We start from the raw sequence: 18,735 nt of genomic DNA on the forward strand, positions 1-18,735 counted from the left end.
CAAGATGAATGCTAGCATGCTATTACTCTATAAAGAATTGTGAATTCTACTGGAAAGTCCTTCAGCCAACCACTTGTTGCTGGGCTTCAGACCTCTTTTACTGTTATACATTTCCTACAAACCTAGCAGGACTTTGTATTAGACCAACACAAACTTCATAATATAGATACTTTGTCCACATATACCATTAGTAAGTGTGGGTGTGTTTCGGCTAGCTCACAGTACCACATCCAACCCCTAAACTGATCTAGATAACAGATGTTATTGGCAACCTCAACCATGCCACTCTGATTCCCAGGGAATCCGTGGAAACAGATCAATCCCTTTCGTTTGGTCAATCTTGCATGCCAAAGGTATACACAAGAAAAATACAACAAAGCATTTTCAAATATATATTGAAATTATCATATTCTTGCAAAGAAAGCATGAGCTGTCATTATTAAAAAGATGAGACGTTACAGTAATCAGCATTATTAGAATGATAAACAATATTAACGATTCAATCATTTTAATTGTTACTAATGTTACCATACTCCTATCTGTATCTAATGCTATGTTAAAGAGAGCATAGCAGGAGTCCCTTCTGTCAGATCAATTTGGATAGTCTAACCCCCATATATTGGTCTTAGAGGTCAGGAAACCTGTCTAAGTGTACAGGCTATCTTTCTTCACAGGATGAAGGCCGGGGTCAGCTCGGCTGCATCTCAGTCGCAGTTCACAATGGTTCCATGATAACCCCAGCATGAAAGTGCTCCTCTCCCTAAGCCTGAGCACAGAAGCTGTTTATATAATAAGGTACTGTCTTATCGCACTGTGGCAGAGGCGCAGAGCAGCTCCTTTAGTTTTGTCTTGCTAAAACGATTGTCTTCTAATGAGCACGGAAAGAAAGGAAAACAATGGCATTTCATTCTAACTGTACGACCCTGGATCCAACTGTACTGACTACAGGGCGTCAATGCCTATCAGAAATGCACATACAGCACATTCATACAGTAGCAGGAAAGTGTGTAAAAGGTCACCATGAGAAAGAGATGTCAACCTAAAAAGGGGAATCTAAAATGGATACTAAACGCGGGCTATACAACACTGCCAGAGCTAGTCACAGGGAATTGACACTCAGTATACGTTTTGTGCTCTGGTGTTAGTAGTGGCATTCTAATGGTAACATTCATTGTAAATGTGATATTTCCTTGCAGGCCACAGGCTGCCCTGCCCAGCCTTGTAAGATCAAGTCAGGTGAGCACAAATGATACTTCTCTGTTCAATTGACAGTAAATGGATCTACACCAGACACACATCAATGCGATTACAATGGACAGTGTAGAGAAGTGGTCAGTGCAAGGAGATCCAAGAGACAGAGGAGACAGCCATCAAAGTCTTTCCGTCTCACAGATCATCCTACTTTCTTGTGTATAGATATGCACAGGTGAACCCAAGTCAGTGCACCCCAGCCCTTTGTGTACACACAATCATGGTCTAAACCCAGGCTTCCCCAACGAGTAGCTCGTGAGCTACTGGTAGCTCTCCAGGTACCTGTAAGTAGCTCCCCTGTGTGCATCCCAGACTACTAAATTAGAAGCTTTTACGTGGTTGAATTATTTTATGTATACCAACATTTAGAGTGCATAGTTGAGATGAAAATGTGTTTATTTTGAGATTACACAAGCTGATATTTGGAAAAAAATGGCTGAGTTTCCAAATTAGATTTGAGGCTGATATTTGAGTAATAAATCATGTGGCATTGGGAAAGTGTTTAACCAATGTTACCACCTTGGTGCCAGAGTCATTGCAACTATTGCTATTCTGTTTACCCATGTAGAGGCACATCCATATTGACAAAGCTTTTTATACGTTAATGCTTGCAACCATGCCTGAAGGACTGAGGTGATTGCTGGTAGTAATCTTGCATACGGTGGCTACTAATGTAATCTTGTCTCATGTGGTCACTATTACAACACTAATAATATTAGTAGCTCTTAATTAGTTTCATTGAACATAAGCAGCTCTTTTTACAGTAAAGGTTGGAGACCCCTGGTCTAAACAGCAAATAAAAAGGCCTGTCTCATGTGAAAGTCCATCAGCTGCCACCTACCATTAGTTGTGTCTTCGCCTGGGCATGGAGACGGTAAAATGAGTTTTATATCCAATAAAAAGCCGATTCAAATGTTCTGCTGGTGAGCAACTCACATACAGTAACTCCAGTGGCAGCTCCTCTGCACGTCTCCACACTACATTTTGAGCAGTGGATAATGAAAAAATAAAATTATAAAAACCTGTGTTATTATCATTTTGTTTTTCCGGGGGGCGAAGCAGGGCGGGACGGGGTTTGGCTGTGTTATAGCCAGGATGGGGAGGAGTTGTGGTCACTAAAGTGTGCATGACTGTTTGGCCAGTCGTCTTGGGCCGGTCAAACAGTCATGCGCACATGCACAGGCTCCCACTGCCTGTCTGAGTACCGAATCACAGCCCTCAGACTAATTACAACACTGCATTGAAGCATTGGGATTGGCTAGGGATGCCTGTTTGTGCTTCCTGCTTCAAGCCGGAAAAGAAGAGGACTGCACAAGGTGAGGCAGCGGTCCGGCAGCAAGGTAAGTACATTATTATTCTTTCTTTTTTTAAATTCTATCTGCCCCGCCCCACCTGTAATGCAGAACACTTGCCATGTGACTTAGAATGTGAAGCGTCATGAAAAAGATTTGCAGAGTTGTGTGTGGTAGCTTGAGTCTGAAACTGTGTCTAGAGGTATGCTTGTACCATTGCTTAGTTTATTCTCACATAGACAAGTATTTAGGTTAACATAAACCTATAAGCACTCCCTACGTCATACTCTCCAGCACATAAAGACACACAGACATAAACAAAGCTCCACAACATGGAAGAAATGACACATGTTCCCCCTTACTAGCTTCCATGCAAGAATTATGCAACTGCAACAAAGGCATAGAACCGAACTGGTTCCTTACACATACATGAATGACTTGTAACCAAAATGGCATCAAAGATGAATGTTGACACTAGTGAAGTAAACTCGTGCCCCATGCCACAATGCTTTGTAAGTGTGCATGAGGAGCTTACATTGAGTGTGATTGCTCTAAATCTCTTTGTTAGGTCAGTTAGAGATTTCAGTGAACCCATTGTCTCATGAACAGTCTATGCATGTATGGGCTGTGAGGGTTCTTTAGAGTGAAATACTGGGTCAGATCATGATCAAAGATAGATATACTATGACTCCTGGCAAGGATATTATGGAGTCAGCCCATGGCAGATGACATTTTTACTAAACTTGAATTGAAAGATGCATATAATCTGCTGAGAACAAAGGAAGAGGGTGTGTGGAAAACTGTATGTCAAACACCATTTGGGCACTCTTCATTTAGCTGATCAGCAGACATTTACAAAAACAAGCTCTCAAAGTGGGAATTTGTTTTCTTAAAATGTGAAAAATAATAACCCTTGTAGTTTGCTCCTAGGGTATGGGGTCACTGTGTCATTGGTCTGTGGTGGATCCTCAGGCTCTAGTACCATCAGTCTGGCAGACAGAGTGCTCTGCCATGGTTATGATGGAGTACTCAGTCTACCCAACTCTAAAGAATGGCTAAAGTTCCTCATATCAGATATTTCCAATAATTAGGAGATGAAATAGGTGACCCAATAGAGCTTCAGCATTGTACAGTGGCTTACACGATGAGGTAAAATACACTTTGGCTCAAGTAGCAAATCGACCTAAAGAATGTGTCTTTAACTGATTTAACTCTATAGATAGAAGCATAACATCATATATGAAGAACCAAGGAAAACATGATACAGTGAAGTCAGTTCTTTCCATTTCATTTAAATAAAATCTGATTCAGAGAATACCAGTGAGAAACAAATGCTCATTGAGGTCAGCACACAGGACTATGTCAGTGACCGAAAGAGACTGGAGGAGGAAAAGAGGCGAGAGAAACAGTTTATACTGCGGTCAAGGTGGCCATTTCATATTGAATTACCCTTCACTGTAGGCAAAACTAGCAGGCTTGTCACTTAAAAAGCAAACCCAGGACAAAGCTTTTTCATCAAAAGGGTTTGCTATTAAAATATGTCATTTTAATATCCAGCTTAGTGCCACCATCAGCCACCAAGATACCATGAAAACTGTGGGATTGATATACTGTTGAGCATCAGGCCGCTTTGTTGCCAAATAGTTTTGTGAAAAACATAAAATTCCACTTATTTAAAAGACTCTAGCAGAAGTGGTACATGGAGCTGACTGAACACTTTGTTCTCTGGGCGATATACAGTGAAAATTCAACCCTTACTGACTACCATGGAGAATGGGCAGATAGAATCCCTAACTTTGGATGTAATTCTTCTCTCATGCTCGTGATTCTATTAAGAACTGCGTGATTAAGATTGCACAATCCAGAGATTAACTGGCAAATAAAATATATCATCATGGGTTTGGAATACTGCAAGCAAAGATGCTGGCTAGGGCCTACCACGCATTTCAAGCAGATGTCGATGTGCTGCACTTTGCAGGAACCATAGAAGACATACTTATACCTCCTGTGTATCAAAACTTTACAGATGTGTTCAGCAAGAAGAGACCAGATACCTTACACCCTCATCGTATGTATGGCCGTGCTATCGATTTCCAATGTGGGGCCCATCTTTCGCATGGGAGTAATTATCCATTGAGACCCATGAAGATTTGATACTGAAGGAATGTTTATAACAGAATTTACCCAAACGTTTTATTGTAAATCTCTGTTTCTTTTACAAGGGCTCCTTTATTTGACATACCCAAGCCGAATGGTGAATACAGGCCTTGTACAGTCTACTTAAAGTTGAATGTAAAGTCATATGATGATGATGATGAATGTGATTACCACCCGTAAGAGACATCTTTCCCTCTCATCTCTGTATTTTTGGATCAAGTGAAAACAGCCAAGGTCTCATCTAATTTACATGTCATGAGAGCCTACCATTAGGCTTGCATTCAAGAGGGAGATGAGTGAAAGACAGCATTTAAAAATTAGCTAATTAATTAATTAATAAAAAACAGATATTTGGTGATGCCGTCTAGCCTTTGCAACACTCGTGCTAGCTTCCAACATTTTTGGAATAATGTCTGGGCATCTTTGATACTCTAATGGTACATAATTTATGGGTTGCTTTACGTTTTGTTCGTTGTGATAGGACACGCCCATTTGTACTACGGATGTCCTGGCATATTGAGTCTATGTGTACCCTGAAGAATACATTGCAGCACGAAAAGCCTATGGTAAACTGTCATATCTATTGCATGATATCATCAATGATGTCATCAGTGATGTCATCAATGGTGTCATTTGAGATGTCATCAGTGATGTCATTTAGTATGCCATGAGCGATGTAATATGAGAAGTCATTAGCAGGACCTGGTGGGGAACAAGTTATAGGTAGGTTAGTGAAGTATAACTTGTGAATTTCAGTCTGTTTTTGTTTTTAAATTCTAGTTTGTATAGTATTACAAGATCTCACTATAGCATCACTGTAACTTCACTTTAAGCTTTGTTCTTTCAGTGAATTTCTTAGTTTTTTTTAAATCAAAGTCACGCAGCTCCTTTACTGAGCATAGCTTTAGGCCATTCATGGCGTGGAGCTGGCCACAACCTGTGGGTATGCGGTGGGGCAGGTGCAAGACCTGGCCTATGGCCAGGCCCCGTGTCCAATCCCCTACGGGAGACCAACCACCTAAGGACCCACAACCCACATTTTTGTCTTTCTTATATTTCCAGTGCAACAGTTGCTTGTGTGGTCTCGCTGTGCAACGGCTCTTGTGGGAGTCCCACTGTACCAATATTCAATTATCAAATTTACCATGGCCACAGTTCTATGCTGCACTTTAAAATACAAAAGTCAAAGCTATATAGGTTTCTTCACAATTAGGAATCATTACAAAGGCAAAAAGTAGCTAGTTGGTAATATTCAAAACAATCAATCAATCAATCAGGGGTTTATAAAGCACGCTACTCACCCGAGAGGGTCTCAAGGTGCTGGGGGGAGGGGTATGCAGCTCCGGATCAGTCGAAAAGCCAGGTCTTGAGGGTCTTCCTGAAGACGTGCAGAGAGGGGGAGCGTCTGATGTTGTCTGGGAGCTCGTTCCAGGTCTTTGCTGCGATGTAGGAGAAGGCTCTTCTGCCTGCTCTGGTTCTGTAGATGAGTGGGGTCTCTGCCAGGGTGAGGTCGGCAGAGCGGTGGTTCCTTTTGGGTACGTGGAAGGAGACTCTTTGATTGAGGTATTTGGGTCCGATGTTGTGGAGGGATTTGTAGATTTGGGTGAGTAGCTTGAAGGTTACTCTCTTCTCGATGGTGAGCCAGTAGAGGTCTCATAGGTGCGGGATCATGTGCTTGTGTCGTGGGGTTCCGAGGACGAGTCTGGCTGCAGTGTTCTGGATGGTTTGGAGCTTGTGTAGCAGGGTTTTGTTGATTACGGCATAGAGGGAGTTATCGTAATCCAGTCTGCTAGTTTCGAGTGCGTGGGTGACGGTCTTTCTGCATTCGTGGAGGATCCACTTGAAGGTTTGTGGAGATGCGGAGGGAGTTGAAGCAGGTAGAGGCGATGGCATTGATCTGGTGGGTCATGGTGAGGGAGGAGTCTAGAATGATGCCAAGGTTCCGGGCATGGTCCGTCGGGGAGGGTGGGTTTCTGAAGGCAGGGGGCCACCAGGAGCTGTCCCACACCATGGGGGAGGGACCAAGGACGAGTACCTTGGTCTTCTCCGAGTTCAGTTTTAGGCAGCTGTCATTCATCCAGGCTGTGACGTCTCTCATTCCTTCTTGAAAGCTGAGTCTGGTGTCTTTGGGGTTCTTCTTGAGAGAGAGGATGAGCTAGGTGTTGTTGGCGTAAGATACTATGCTGAGCCCATGCTGTCTGACGATGGCTGTGAGTGGGGCCATGTAGATGTTGAAAAGCATGGGGCTAGGCGAGCATCCTTGGGGTACTCCACAGTTGCTCTCTGTAGGTTTAGAGAGGAAGGGAGGGAGTCTGGTCCTTTGGGTTCTGCTGGCTGCCAGAGTGCGGTTTGAGACGGTGTCAATGGCAGCGGAGGGGTCTAGTTGGATGAGGGCCACAGAGAGGTCTAGTAGGATGAGGGCGGCAGTGTGGCCCTGGTCGAGCACCAAAAATGCATACAAATATGCATATAAATAAAGCTAATTATGAGAGAATTAGCAAGTCTTTAGAAAGTTTTACGAAACACTGGTCAAAGTACATTACAAAACGTATGAGGACTGTGATTCTGCGTGCAATGGGGGCAGGGTGGGTGAGTGTGGGGGTGGGGCTGTGGTCAAAGGCGTGGGCTAAAAAATGAAATATTCTGTAACTTTAGGCATCTTTCACCTTCAGGTAACTACATGTAATGCACAGTTTAAATAAAAATTACATGCAACTTATGGTAATCAGTGGGTAATACACTATTGCACATTATGAAACCTCTATTATTAAATGCGCTGCACCAGAGAGCCACAGAATTCATGTGCATATTTATTAAGAAATCACACAGTGCAGCAAATGACCTTGCTGTACAGTATGATGAGGAAAGGGCAAAAAAGCGCTGTACTTAACATTATACGGCGCATTCCTGTCATCTCCCGGAGCGGGTGCACAATGTGCTACCTAGAGCCAATGCAGGCACCCTTGCACCGTGGTGGAAAGGTGCCTGTGTTGTAAGCTGGATTGTTTTTGTGCAGGAATTGACAACTTTCTGTACAAAAACACTTCCCAGAGGCATAACCAGATTGGTCGCACACTGCTACACCTACCAGTCGTGTTCCCCCAATGAAAATGGTCCCTGAAGGTCAGCGTCGGCGGATACACCTATGCTCGAGTGTGAATGCAAGTATGCGTGGCGTGTGCCATCCCTGGACACGTGTTTCGAGGTAGTTGCCTCTCGTCAGCAGGGAGTAGGAAAATGTGTGGGGTTGCTGTGTAAGCTGCTAAAATCGTTATCAGGTCTAGTACCTCTCGTAGCGCGCAGGTGCGTAACCATGAGTCCGTCGACTCCACCGGCTCAAGGGAGCCTGAATATAAAGTTAAACCAGATTGGTCGCACACTGCTACACCTACCAGTCGTGTTCCCCCAATGAAAATGGTCCCTGAAGGTCAGCGTCGGCGGATACACCTATGCTCGAGTGTGAATGCAAGTATGCGTGGCGTGTGCCATCCCTGGACACGTGTTTCGAGGTAGTTGCCTCTCGTCAGCAGGGAGTAGGAAAATGTGTGGGGTTGCTGTGTAAGCTGCTAAAATCGTTATCAGGTCTAGTACCTCTCGTAGCGCGCAGGTGCGTAACCATGAGTCCGTCGACTCCACCGGCTCAAGGGAGCCTGAATATAAAGTTAAACCAGATTGGTCGCACACTGCTACACCTACCAGTCGTGTTCCCCCAATGAAAATGGTCCCTGAAGGTCAGCGTCGGCGGATACACCTATGCTCGAGTGTGAATGCAAGTATGCGTGGCGTGTGCCATCCCTGGACACGTGTTTCGAGGTAGTTGCCTCTCGTCAGCAGGGAGTAGGAAAATGTGTGGGGTTGCTGTGTAAGCTGCTAAAATCGTTATCAGGTCTAGTACCTCTCGTAGCGCGCAGGTGCGTAACCATGAGTCCGTCGACTCCACCGGCTCAAGGGAGCCTGAATATAAAGTTAAACCAGATTGGTCGCACACTGCTACACCTACCAGTCGTGTTCCCCCAATGAAAATGGTCCCTGAAGGTCAGCGTCGGCGGATACACCTATGCTCGAGTGTGAATGCAAGTATGCGTGGCGTGTGCCATCCCTGGACACGTGTTTCGAGGTAGTTGCCTCTCGTCAGCAGGGAGTAGGAAAATGTGTGGGGTTGCTGTGTAAGCTGCTAAAATCGTTATCAGGTCTAGTACCTCTCGTAGCGCGCAGGTGCGTAACCATGAGTCCGTCGACTCCACCGGCTCAAGGGAGCCTGAATATAAAGTTAAACCAGATTGGTCGCACACTGCTACACCTACCAGTCGTGTTCCCCCAATGAAAATGGTCCCTGAAGGTCAGCGTCGGCGGATACACCTATGCTCGAGTGTGAATGCAAGTAGGTGTAGCAGTGTGCGACCAATCAGCTTTTACTTTATATTCAGGCTCCCTTGAGCCGGTGGGGCCGACGGGCTCATGGTGTACGCCCTGCGCGCTACGAGAGGTATTTACCTGTTATTGATTTTAGCAGCTTACACAGCAACCCCATACACTTTTCCTACTCCCTGCTGACGAGAGGCAACAACCTCGAAACACGTGTCCAGGGATGGCACACGCCACGCATACTCGCACTCATGACTCGGGCATAGGCGTACTCGCCGACGCTGACCTCAGGGACCACTTTTCATTGGGGGAACACGCTTGGTAGGTGTAGCAGTGTGCGACCAATCAGCTTTTACTTTATATTCAGGCTCCCTTGAGCCGGTGGGGCCGACGGGCTCATGGTGTACGCCCTGCGCGCTACGAGAGGTATTTACCTGTTATTGATTTTAGCAGCTTACACAGCAACCCCATACACTTTTCCTACTCCCTGCTGACGAGAGGCAACAACCTCGAAACACGTGTCCAGGGATGGCACACGCCACGCATACTCGCACTCATGACTCGGGCATAGGCGTACTCGCCGACGCTGACCTCAGGGACCACTTTTCATTGGGGGAACACGCTTGGTAGGTGTAGCAGTGTGCGACCAATCAGCTTTTACTTTATATTCAGGCTCCCTTGAGCCGGTGGGGCCGACGGGCTCATGGTGTACGCCCTGCGCGCTACGAGAGGTATTTACCTGTTATTGATTTTAGCAGCTTACACAGCAACCCCATACACTTTTCCTACTCCCTGCTGACGAGAGGCAACAACCTCGAAACACGTGTCCAGGGATGGCACACGCCACGCATACTCGCACTCATGACTCGGGCATAGGCGTACTCGCCGACGCTGACCTCAGGGACCACTTTTCATTGGGGGAACACGCTTGGTAGGTGTAGCAGTGTGCGACCAATCAGCTTTTACTTTATATTCAGGCTCCCTTGAGCCGGTGGGGCCGACGGGCTCATGGTGTACGCCCTGCGCGCTACGAGAGGTATTTACCTGTTATTGATTTTAGCAGCTTACACAGCAACCCCATACACTTTTCCTACTCCCTGCTGACGAGAGGCAACAACCTCGAAACACGTGTCCAGGGATGGCACACGCCACGCATACTCGCACTCATGACTCGGGCATAGGCGTACTCGCCGACGCTGACCTCAGGGACCACTTTTCATTGGGGGAACACGCTTGGTAGGTGTAGCAGTGTGCGACCAATCAGCTTTTACTTTATATTCAGGCTCCCTTGAGCCGGTGGGGCCGACGGGCTCATGGTGTACGCCCTGCGCGCTACGAGAGGTATTTACCTGTTATTGATTTTAGCAGCTTACACAGCAACCCCATACACTTTTCCTACTCCCTGCTGACGAGAGGCAACAACCTCGAAACACGTGTCCAGGGATGGCACACGCCACGCATACTCGCACTCATGACTCGGGCATAGGCGTACTCGCCGACGCTGACCTCAGGGACCACTTTTCATTGGGGGAACACGCTTGGTAGGTGTAGCAGTGTGCGACCAATCAGCTTTTACTTTATATTCAGGCTCCCTTGAGCCGGTGGGGCCGACGGGCTCATGGTGTACGCCCTGCGCGCTACGAGAGGTATTTACCTGTTATTGATTTTAGCAGCTTACACAGCAACCCCATACACTTTTCCTACTCCCTGCTGACGAGAGGCAACAACCTCGAAACACGTGTCCAGGGATGGCACACGCCACGCATACTCGCACTCATGACTCGGGCATAGGCGTACTCGCCGACGCTGACCTCAGGGACCACTTTTCATTGGGGGAACACGCTTGGTAGGTGTAGCAGTGTGCGACCAATCAGCTTTTACTTCCCAGAGGCATGTTCCTCTTTCCATGTGTGCTGTAGGATATAGCACACATTGAAAGAGGAAAAAACAAGGAGAAATAAATATATTTCTCCTCTTTACGCCTCACCTGGGGAGGCATAGCATTTTGTACGTATATTCCCAGGTTTACCACTGATGATAAATCTGTAAATGTACCAAAATCCATGGGTGTTGCGTGGGAACACCCACTCTCCACCCATAAAACGCCTCCCTGGGGCAATGCAGCTATTTGCGCTGCATTGTGTTACTCTGGATTTATGGATTTATCAAGCCATGCAAGGCCATGCAAGGTGGCCTTACGTGGCTTGATGAATCAAGTTTTAGAGTTCTGTCGCTCTTGCACCCCATTGCCTGGCACAAGGGCGACTCAACTCTTTCATAAATGTTCCCCTCAATCCTGATTGGTGTGGTGAAGAATGTTAATTTGTGTATGTAAGGTCCCAGTCTGTGACAGAGAGCACTGTGAACCGGTAAGCCATTATTTTAAACTTGCATTACACCCAGTATAAGATAGGCTGCGACAATATGCTCAAAAAGGTAAAGATGAAAAAGTGATTCCAAAATATAGATGTTAGTAATACCCAGACTGTACATAGTGCAACTTTTTCATAACTGTCTTTCAAAATCATACACTTCACAGCTTACCTGGTAGCTCCCTTACAATACCTCTCAAAAAGAATAAGAGGATGTTATCTGAAACATTTTTTTTAAATATAACTGTTTTTCAAAAGCACACACTTCACAGCGTAGCTGTTAGCTCCCTTACAATACTTGTCAAAAAGAATAAGTGTGTGTCATCAGGAAGCTTCAAGTGATTCCATTAATTTAAGCCAATACCAGCTTTCAGGCACCCTTTACATTTTTAGATTGGCCAGTTACGCACATTTACATTTCTTTCAAAGAAGCAGGCATCCTGGCAACAATGCTTGCTTAGTTGTCTGCCCCTTCTTTGGTTTCACAGCACAGACGACTCCCTGAATGACACTTCAGCTGAAATGTTCAAACTATCCGACTGACCATCCCAGGACGGTTGTCTTTTCACAAAAATTAGCAAAAAGTAACATAAAGTCAGATAAGAGTCTGACATGGGGACTGCTTGTTATGAAAGCAAGAAAAAGTGAAATTGTTCCCTGTGGTGCTCTCTGGAGAACTCTAGAACAAAGGCAGGAAGACTCACAGTGCAAAGCCAATCCCTAATGGCACCCTTGCCACTTCTGTGTTTCCCCATCTTTGATGGATCAAGAGCATCCTTTTTAATGCACACCAACACAGTATTGTCCACCACTTTCTGAAGTGCATCAAGATCCACGTAACAATTCTGGTCACATTCAGCAATGTCACTACTGAAATATCACCTGTCTGTGCTGAAGATGGTATCTGCATTGCCTATCTGCTGTTAATGTACATCACCCTCCATCTGGTGCAAACGAAGACCAAACAGGTCAGCCACTAGTAAGTAAATGATCACATCATGCTCTCCAGCCATGGAGGAGAGGGGGAAGATAACAACAACATCAGATTTCTTCTGCATTGCCAAACTCTATTAGCTTGTGCCCCATTACAGTTCAACAAAGCTGTTCATGGCAAGCATTGCAGTGTGTGTGATCCACACAGAACTCAGCTAGAAAAAAAAACATTTGCGAGTAGATCTGCTCTCTATGTGAAACAAGAGAACTATCCAGGGTTCTCTGCTTCCTGCTTCCTTTTTTGCATAATGTACATAATGTATGCTGCACTCTCGGCCAGAAAGGGTGTGTGTGTATATATATATATATCTATATCTATATATATATATATATATATGCCGATGAGTGGTAGTCCTACTTGAGCAGCACTCGAGGAGACGGTGGAGGTTACCAGCCTCAGTCACGGGTATGGACAGTTTTGCAGTAGCAGGTTGGTTGAAGCAGCCTTTCAAAATGCCTGACGCGTTTCGCTGTGTAGCTTCTTCGGAGGCTTTTTCCAAAAGGAAGTGCAGTGGTGTGCCTGCTCCCCCATTCATTGGCCCACAATGACACGCCCCTAGATGGAGCTGCCCAATCAGTTGCTGCTATAGGCATTGTGGGGGATGTAGTGCAATTTATTTCACCTTTTAAAAATTATCATGTGCACAATTGCTGCTAAAAAATGAAGTCCTTAGTGAACCCCCGCCACAGTAAACCGTCCTTAATCCCGCGCCGCTCCTCCACATCAAGGCCGGTGTATCCGACCTCACGGCCCCCTTCATCATGGGGTGGTGCTTTCTCGACGGCCGGACCGCCGTCTTTAGATGCCGATGAGTGGTAGTCCTACTTGAGCAGCACTCGAGGAGACGACGGAGGTTACCAGCCTCAGTCACGGGTATGGACAGTTTTGCAGTAGCAGGTTGGTTGAAGCAGTCTTTGTGGGCCAATGAATGGGGGAGCAGGCACACCACTGCACTTCCTTTTGGAAAAAGCCTCCGAAGAAGCTACACAGCGAAACGAGTCAGGCATTTTGAAAGGCTGCTTCAACCAACCTGCTACTGCAAAACTGTAATGCAATGCACTGCTGATGACCTAACATATTACATCACTCATGACATGGTCAGGGACATCACTGATGACATCACTGATGACATCTCAAATGACATCACTGATGACATCATCCAGTGAATGTGTGTTTCTTTAAAGTTTAAATATGTTTTATATATATATATATACCAAGGTGTATTGAAGAATGAGTGGATGTATAAGTATCTAAATGGATGATTTAGTAGGTGCGTGATTGATTGTATACGTGACTGACTAAGCATATCTTACTGAACGCATCGGTTAGTGAGTAAACTGTGTAAATGTCTGTATCAGTCTGTCAGTTGGTGTATAAGCAGCTGCATTGGTTGGTGAGTAGCTACATGACTGTCTATATGTGTTATTAATTGGTTGTCTGAGTATCTGTGTGGGTACCTGAGTGTCTGTGTGAGTGGGTGGGGGCGTGGGTGACTCTGTGCAAAGATGTGTGAGTGGGTGATTCACTGGGTGTATGGGTTCAAGAGTGCATCTGTGAAGGGCTTTATGAGTGGGTGAGTGTGTGTATGGGTGTGTTGGTGAGTAAATGGATGTCTCAGTGGTATATGTGTGAGTACAGAAAGTTAGTATCCAACGTGCACTCGTAGCTTATCAAATTTATACCTTTGTTTTAATGTTCAGGTCGGTGCTCAACCACCAAACACCTAGGTCCAGGGTGCAAATATAACTGTGTAAGAGTGCAATCTGAAACTCAGATTGCAGGTGGGGGCTCCTGTTCTCATAACACTGAATTTGAACACGGACGACCGCGAAGGCACTCACCACACAGAGACCAGTTTTCCATGACCCCTGACGAAGGGTCTGATGAAAAGACCCGAAATGCATTGGGTAGAATACATGGATGTATAATACTGGATACTGTTATTTTGGAAATGTTTCGGAATTTTTGAAATTCATGGAGAATAAACAAAAAAGATCCTTCTAAAAGTCAACATGATGTTTGCATTTCTTCAACTACAACTTGGAAAAATTTACGTTTAAGCCCATGATACACTCTCCAGTAGTGTTATGAGAACAGGAGCCCCCACCTGCAATCTGAGTTTCAGATTGCACTCTTACACAAGTATATGTGTGAGTAACTACATATGTGAAAGGCAGTATATGTGAGTGTTGGAGTATATAAATGACTATACGTGAGAGTGAGTAATTGTTAGAGTGGCTGTATGGATGAGTGTGTGCTTATATCAGTGATTGTATAAGAGAGTAAGTATGTGTTAGTATTTGTATAAATAAGTGAGGTGATCTGTGTATAACTGTATAGGTGAGTAAATGGGTGTGATTGACTCTTTGCATGAGTGAGTAGGTGTGTGAGTAAGTCTATGGATGAGTGGCAGTGTGTGAGTGTATGTATAGGTGTATGAGTGCATATGATAGTGCTGCATTGATGAGTGACTGCATGTATGAGTTACTGTATGGGTGAATGAGTAGATGTGTTTGTGTAGACCTAGGAATCACTGAGCTGGTATGTACTAACTGCTATTGGTCTGTCTATGGTTTCGACAGTGGTAGTCTGTATTTTAGAGTGGGTGTATAAAAGGTTTTATTAGGGTGTGAGAAGGTGCATCAGATTATCACATGGATGATGTCATCAGTGATGTCATCAGTGATGTCATGTGTGATGTAATATGTGATGTCATCAGCAGTGCATTGCGGGGGCGTGAGTTATAGTTAGCTCTACTAACTAACTATAATGGCCAAATTTCTCTGGTTTTGTACGAGTGAAATGTCTAACTAACTATAACGTCCCTGAAAACCTGTGGTTTTTTCAGTAAATTTCTAGTGTTTTGTAAATGCTAATTTCTTACTATAAAGTCCCTGAAACCTGTGGTTTTATTAGTGAATTCTAAGGTTTTTAAATGCTAACTTCTAACTATAACATCCCTATTAAGTCCCTTGAATCCTGAGGGTCCTTTGGGGCCAATTAGCCCCCAGGTACCTCCAGTAAGCACCACAGAGCTGCGTTGAAGAGAGGTGTTCCAAGGCCATGCCCCTTTTTACACCAAACGCGCTTCTGGCGCACTCTTGCTCGGGGGATGAAGTCCACTTGTGCCCTGGGGTCCTCAGGACACAAGAGGAGCTTATCGCCCCAGCAGCAGTGCACCAGAAGCCGCGCTTGTGTGTGTATATATATATATATATATATATATATATATATATATATATATATATATATATATATATATATATATATATATATATATTTATATTTATTTATATATTCATATATATAATCACCAAAATGCCCTAAAGCTTTAGGATGGAACACACAGCTCACCGTCCCTCCAGACTTCTGTTATGCACTTGCCACCAGTTTCCCGGCTTTCATTTCATTTTGCCAACGCATTTCAAGTCACACAGACTCTTCTTCATGGGCTGTTTTTAAATTAAGTACTAACTCGTTTTCCTGTTTGTTTGCCTCTTTTATTCAATATATAGCCCCCTAGTGGGCCTGGCTCACATTGTTTTGGCCGATTTGCATATTGGGAAACGTAGTCCTGGAAACGAGTTTCAATTATCCCTAAGTGGGTGTACTCTTCATTTGACCATTAAAACAATGTATTCTTCCTTATTGTAAGGTCCAGTCACTTAGTGCAAGTGCGTGATTATCATTGGCTTGCTGTACTGTAAATAACCGGGAGGCAGTTCCCGATCACAGCCTCCCCTGGGATGGTTCTCTTCCCCACGGCTCAGGCGGCCGTGCAGTCATGTAATCACCAAAATGCCCGAAAGCTTTAGGAAGGAATACACAGCTCACCGTCCCTCCAGACTTCTATTATGCACTTGCCACCAGTTTCCCGTTTTTCATTTCATTTTGCCAACGCGTTTCAAGTCACACAGACTCTTCTTCATGGGCTATCTATATATATATATATCTATATATATTACCTACTGGCGGTCGAAAGTAGGTAGTTAGGGTTAGGACCTCGTTTCTATTCAAAAAGCGTTTATTGTTTTGCCAATATCTTTGGCGCCGGTTGACGAAACTTTGCGAAATTTTCAAAACTAATGGGGAGCTCCGGTCAGCTCCTGTCTTGAAAGTTTTGGGGTGATTCATCAAGCGGGGACCGAGAAAAAAGGGATGTACTAAAACACGTTTCCCCCATGTTAATTTTCATAGGAACTTTAGACACTACTACAGCCCAAACTGCTGAACGGAATTACACCAAATTTGGCAAAAAGGTAGGTCTTGGTCCAAAAAGCTGCCTTTTTTTAAAGGGGTTAAATCCGTTCAGTAGTTCCTGAGAAATTCAACAACAAAAAAATATCGATATCTGAGCACCGAGGAGGAGTCGCAACTCCTTCCGGGCAAGGGTTTCACTCTGATTGACTGTCAACACTCCAAACCAGGAAGTGTTGGCAGCCATCTTGTGACTCGGTAGCCGAGTCACAAGAAAAGAGTAAAGAAAAAGGTGAAAAACAAGAAAAGGGGGCAGGGTACAAACACCCAGAACCCCTACACCTGCTCAGGGGGTACCACAAGGAGCCCCAGAGCCAAAAAAAGCATGCGTTTTTTAATGCCACAAGGTGGGCCAGGTTCTGGGGGCACTCACCAATTTATTTGTGGGGGCCCGTGGGGGCCCCCTCAGCCCCGGGGACCACCACCTCCCCAGGGCCTATTTAATTGTATGCGGGGGCACTGTGGCCCCCCGCAGCCCCAGGGACCGCCACCTCCTGGGGCTTTAAAAATAAATGTGTTGGGTCCCAATCCCCCCCATGCTGCCCCAGGGACCGCCACCTCCCGGTGCTTTGATAATGAAATGTGGGGGGCACGCGGCCTCACCCCAGCCCCGAGGAGCACCACCTCCCCGGGGCACATACTCATTAAAAATGCAGGGGTCCATAGCGGACCCCTGGGGACCACCACCTCCCTGGGGCTTTGAAAATGCTGGGAGGGGAGCCGCACGGCCCCCCTCCTGGAGCCCTTGATGGCCCTGGGGACCACCACCCCCCACAGCCAGCTCCTGCAATGTCCCGGGGTGCCCACCCCGGGACATTGCTGTTTGCTATGGCAAGGCAGGAGCAAGGCTCCTGCCCTGCCATAGCAAACTCTGCTTTGCTTCAATGAATCGAGAGCAGGAAATCCTGCTCTCACTTCAGTGAAGCAAAGCAGGATTGCTTTTGCACAAGGGGAGCTGCATGTCAGCAGCTTCCCTTGTGCAAAAGCAATGCCAGGTCCTGCAGGAGGTGGGAGCAGGTGGGACCGTGGGGGCATTAGGGCCTGGGAGAGGGGCCACGCAGCCCCCCTCCCCAATAATTAAAAAATAAATGTAAAAAAAAAAGGAAAGGCCAGCCCTGTGGGATGGGGTCCCCAGGGCCATAATTGGCCTTAGGAGTGGGGCCACGCAGCCCTCCTCCAAATATAACTTTGAAAAAAACTATTCTGGCCATGCCCTGGGGAATGGGATTGGGCCGGCATCTCCCCGGAGGCCCCACCCCCTCCCTGCAGCACTCTGCCAATGTACCACCGGGCATGTTGTAAATTGGGAAATTAATTCCCCTTGAATACTGAGGGTCCCTGGGGGCCAACTAGCCCACCAGGTACCTCCAGTATGTGCCACAGTGCTGCGCTGCAGAGAGGTGGTCCGAGGCCTTGCCCCTTTTTACACCACTCTGCAAACGTGCCTCTTGGTGCACCGGTGGTGGGGCGATGAGGTCCTCGTGTGTCCTGAGGACCTCAGGACACAAGTGGACTTCATCCCCCGAGCAGCAGTGCGCCAGGAGCTGCCTTTGCAGAGTGGTGTAAAAAGGAGGCGTGGCCTCCGGCCACTCTCAGCAATCCAGGTGTATGGCACTTACTAGAGGTATCTGGTGGGCTAGTTGACCCCCAGGGGTCCTCGGGAATAAAGGGGACTTAATACCCCAATGTAGAACGTGCCAGGAGGTGCGTTTGCAGAGTGGTGGGAAAGGGGGCGTGGCCTTTGTCCACCTCTCAGCAATCTCATTGTGTGGGGCTTACTGGAGGAAAGAGGTAGGCTAGTTGGCCCCTTAAGGACCCCCAGCAGCGAAGGGGACTTCAATCCCCATCCAAGTGCGCACCAGGAAGTGCGTTTGTAGAGTGGTGGGAAAGGGGTGTGGCCTGCTATGACAACTTAGCAATCCTGCTGTGTGGGACGTACTGGAGGTAATATGAGGAGTAGTTGGCCCCCAAGGATAACCTTGGGGGCCAACTACCCCTCTTGTTACCTCCAGTAAGTCTCACACAGTGGGATTGCTACGACTTCTTC

The sequence above is a fragment of the Triturus cristatus genome, chromosome 7 (assembly GCF_964204655.1).
Source record: "Triturus cristatus chromosome 7, aTriCri1.1, whole genome shotgun sequence".
NCBI lineage: Eukaryota > Metazoa > Chordata > Amphibia > Caudata > Salamandridae > Triturus > Triturus cristatus.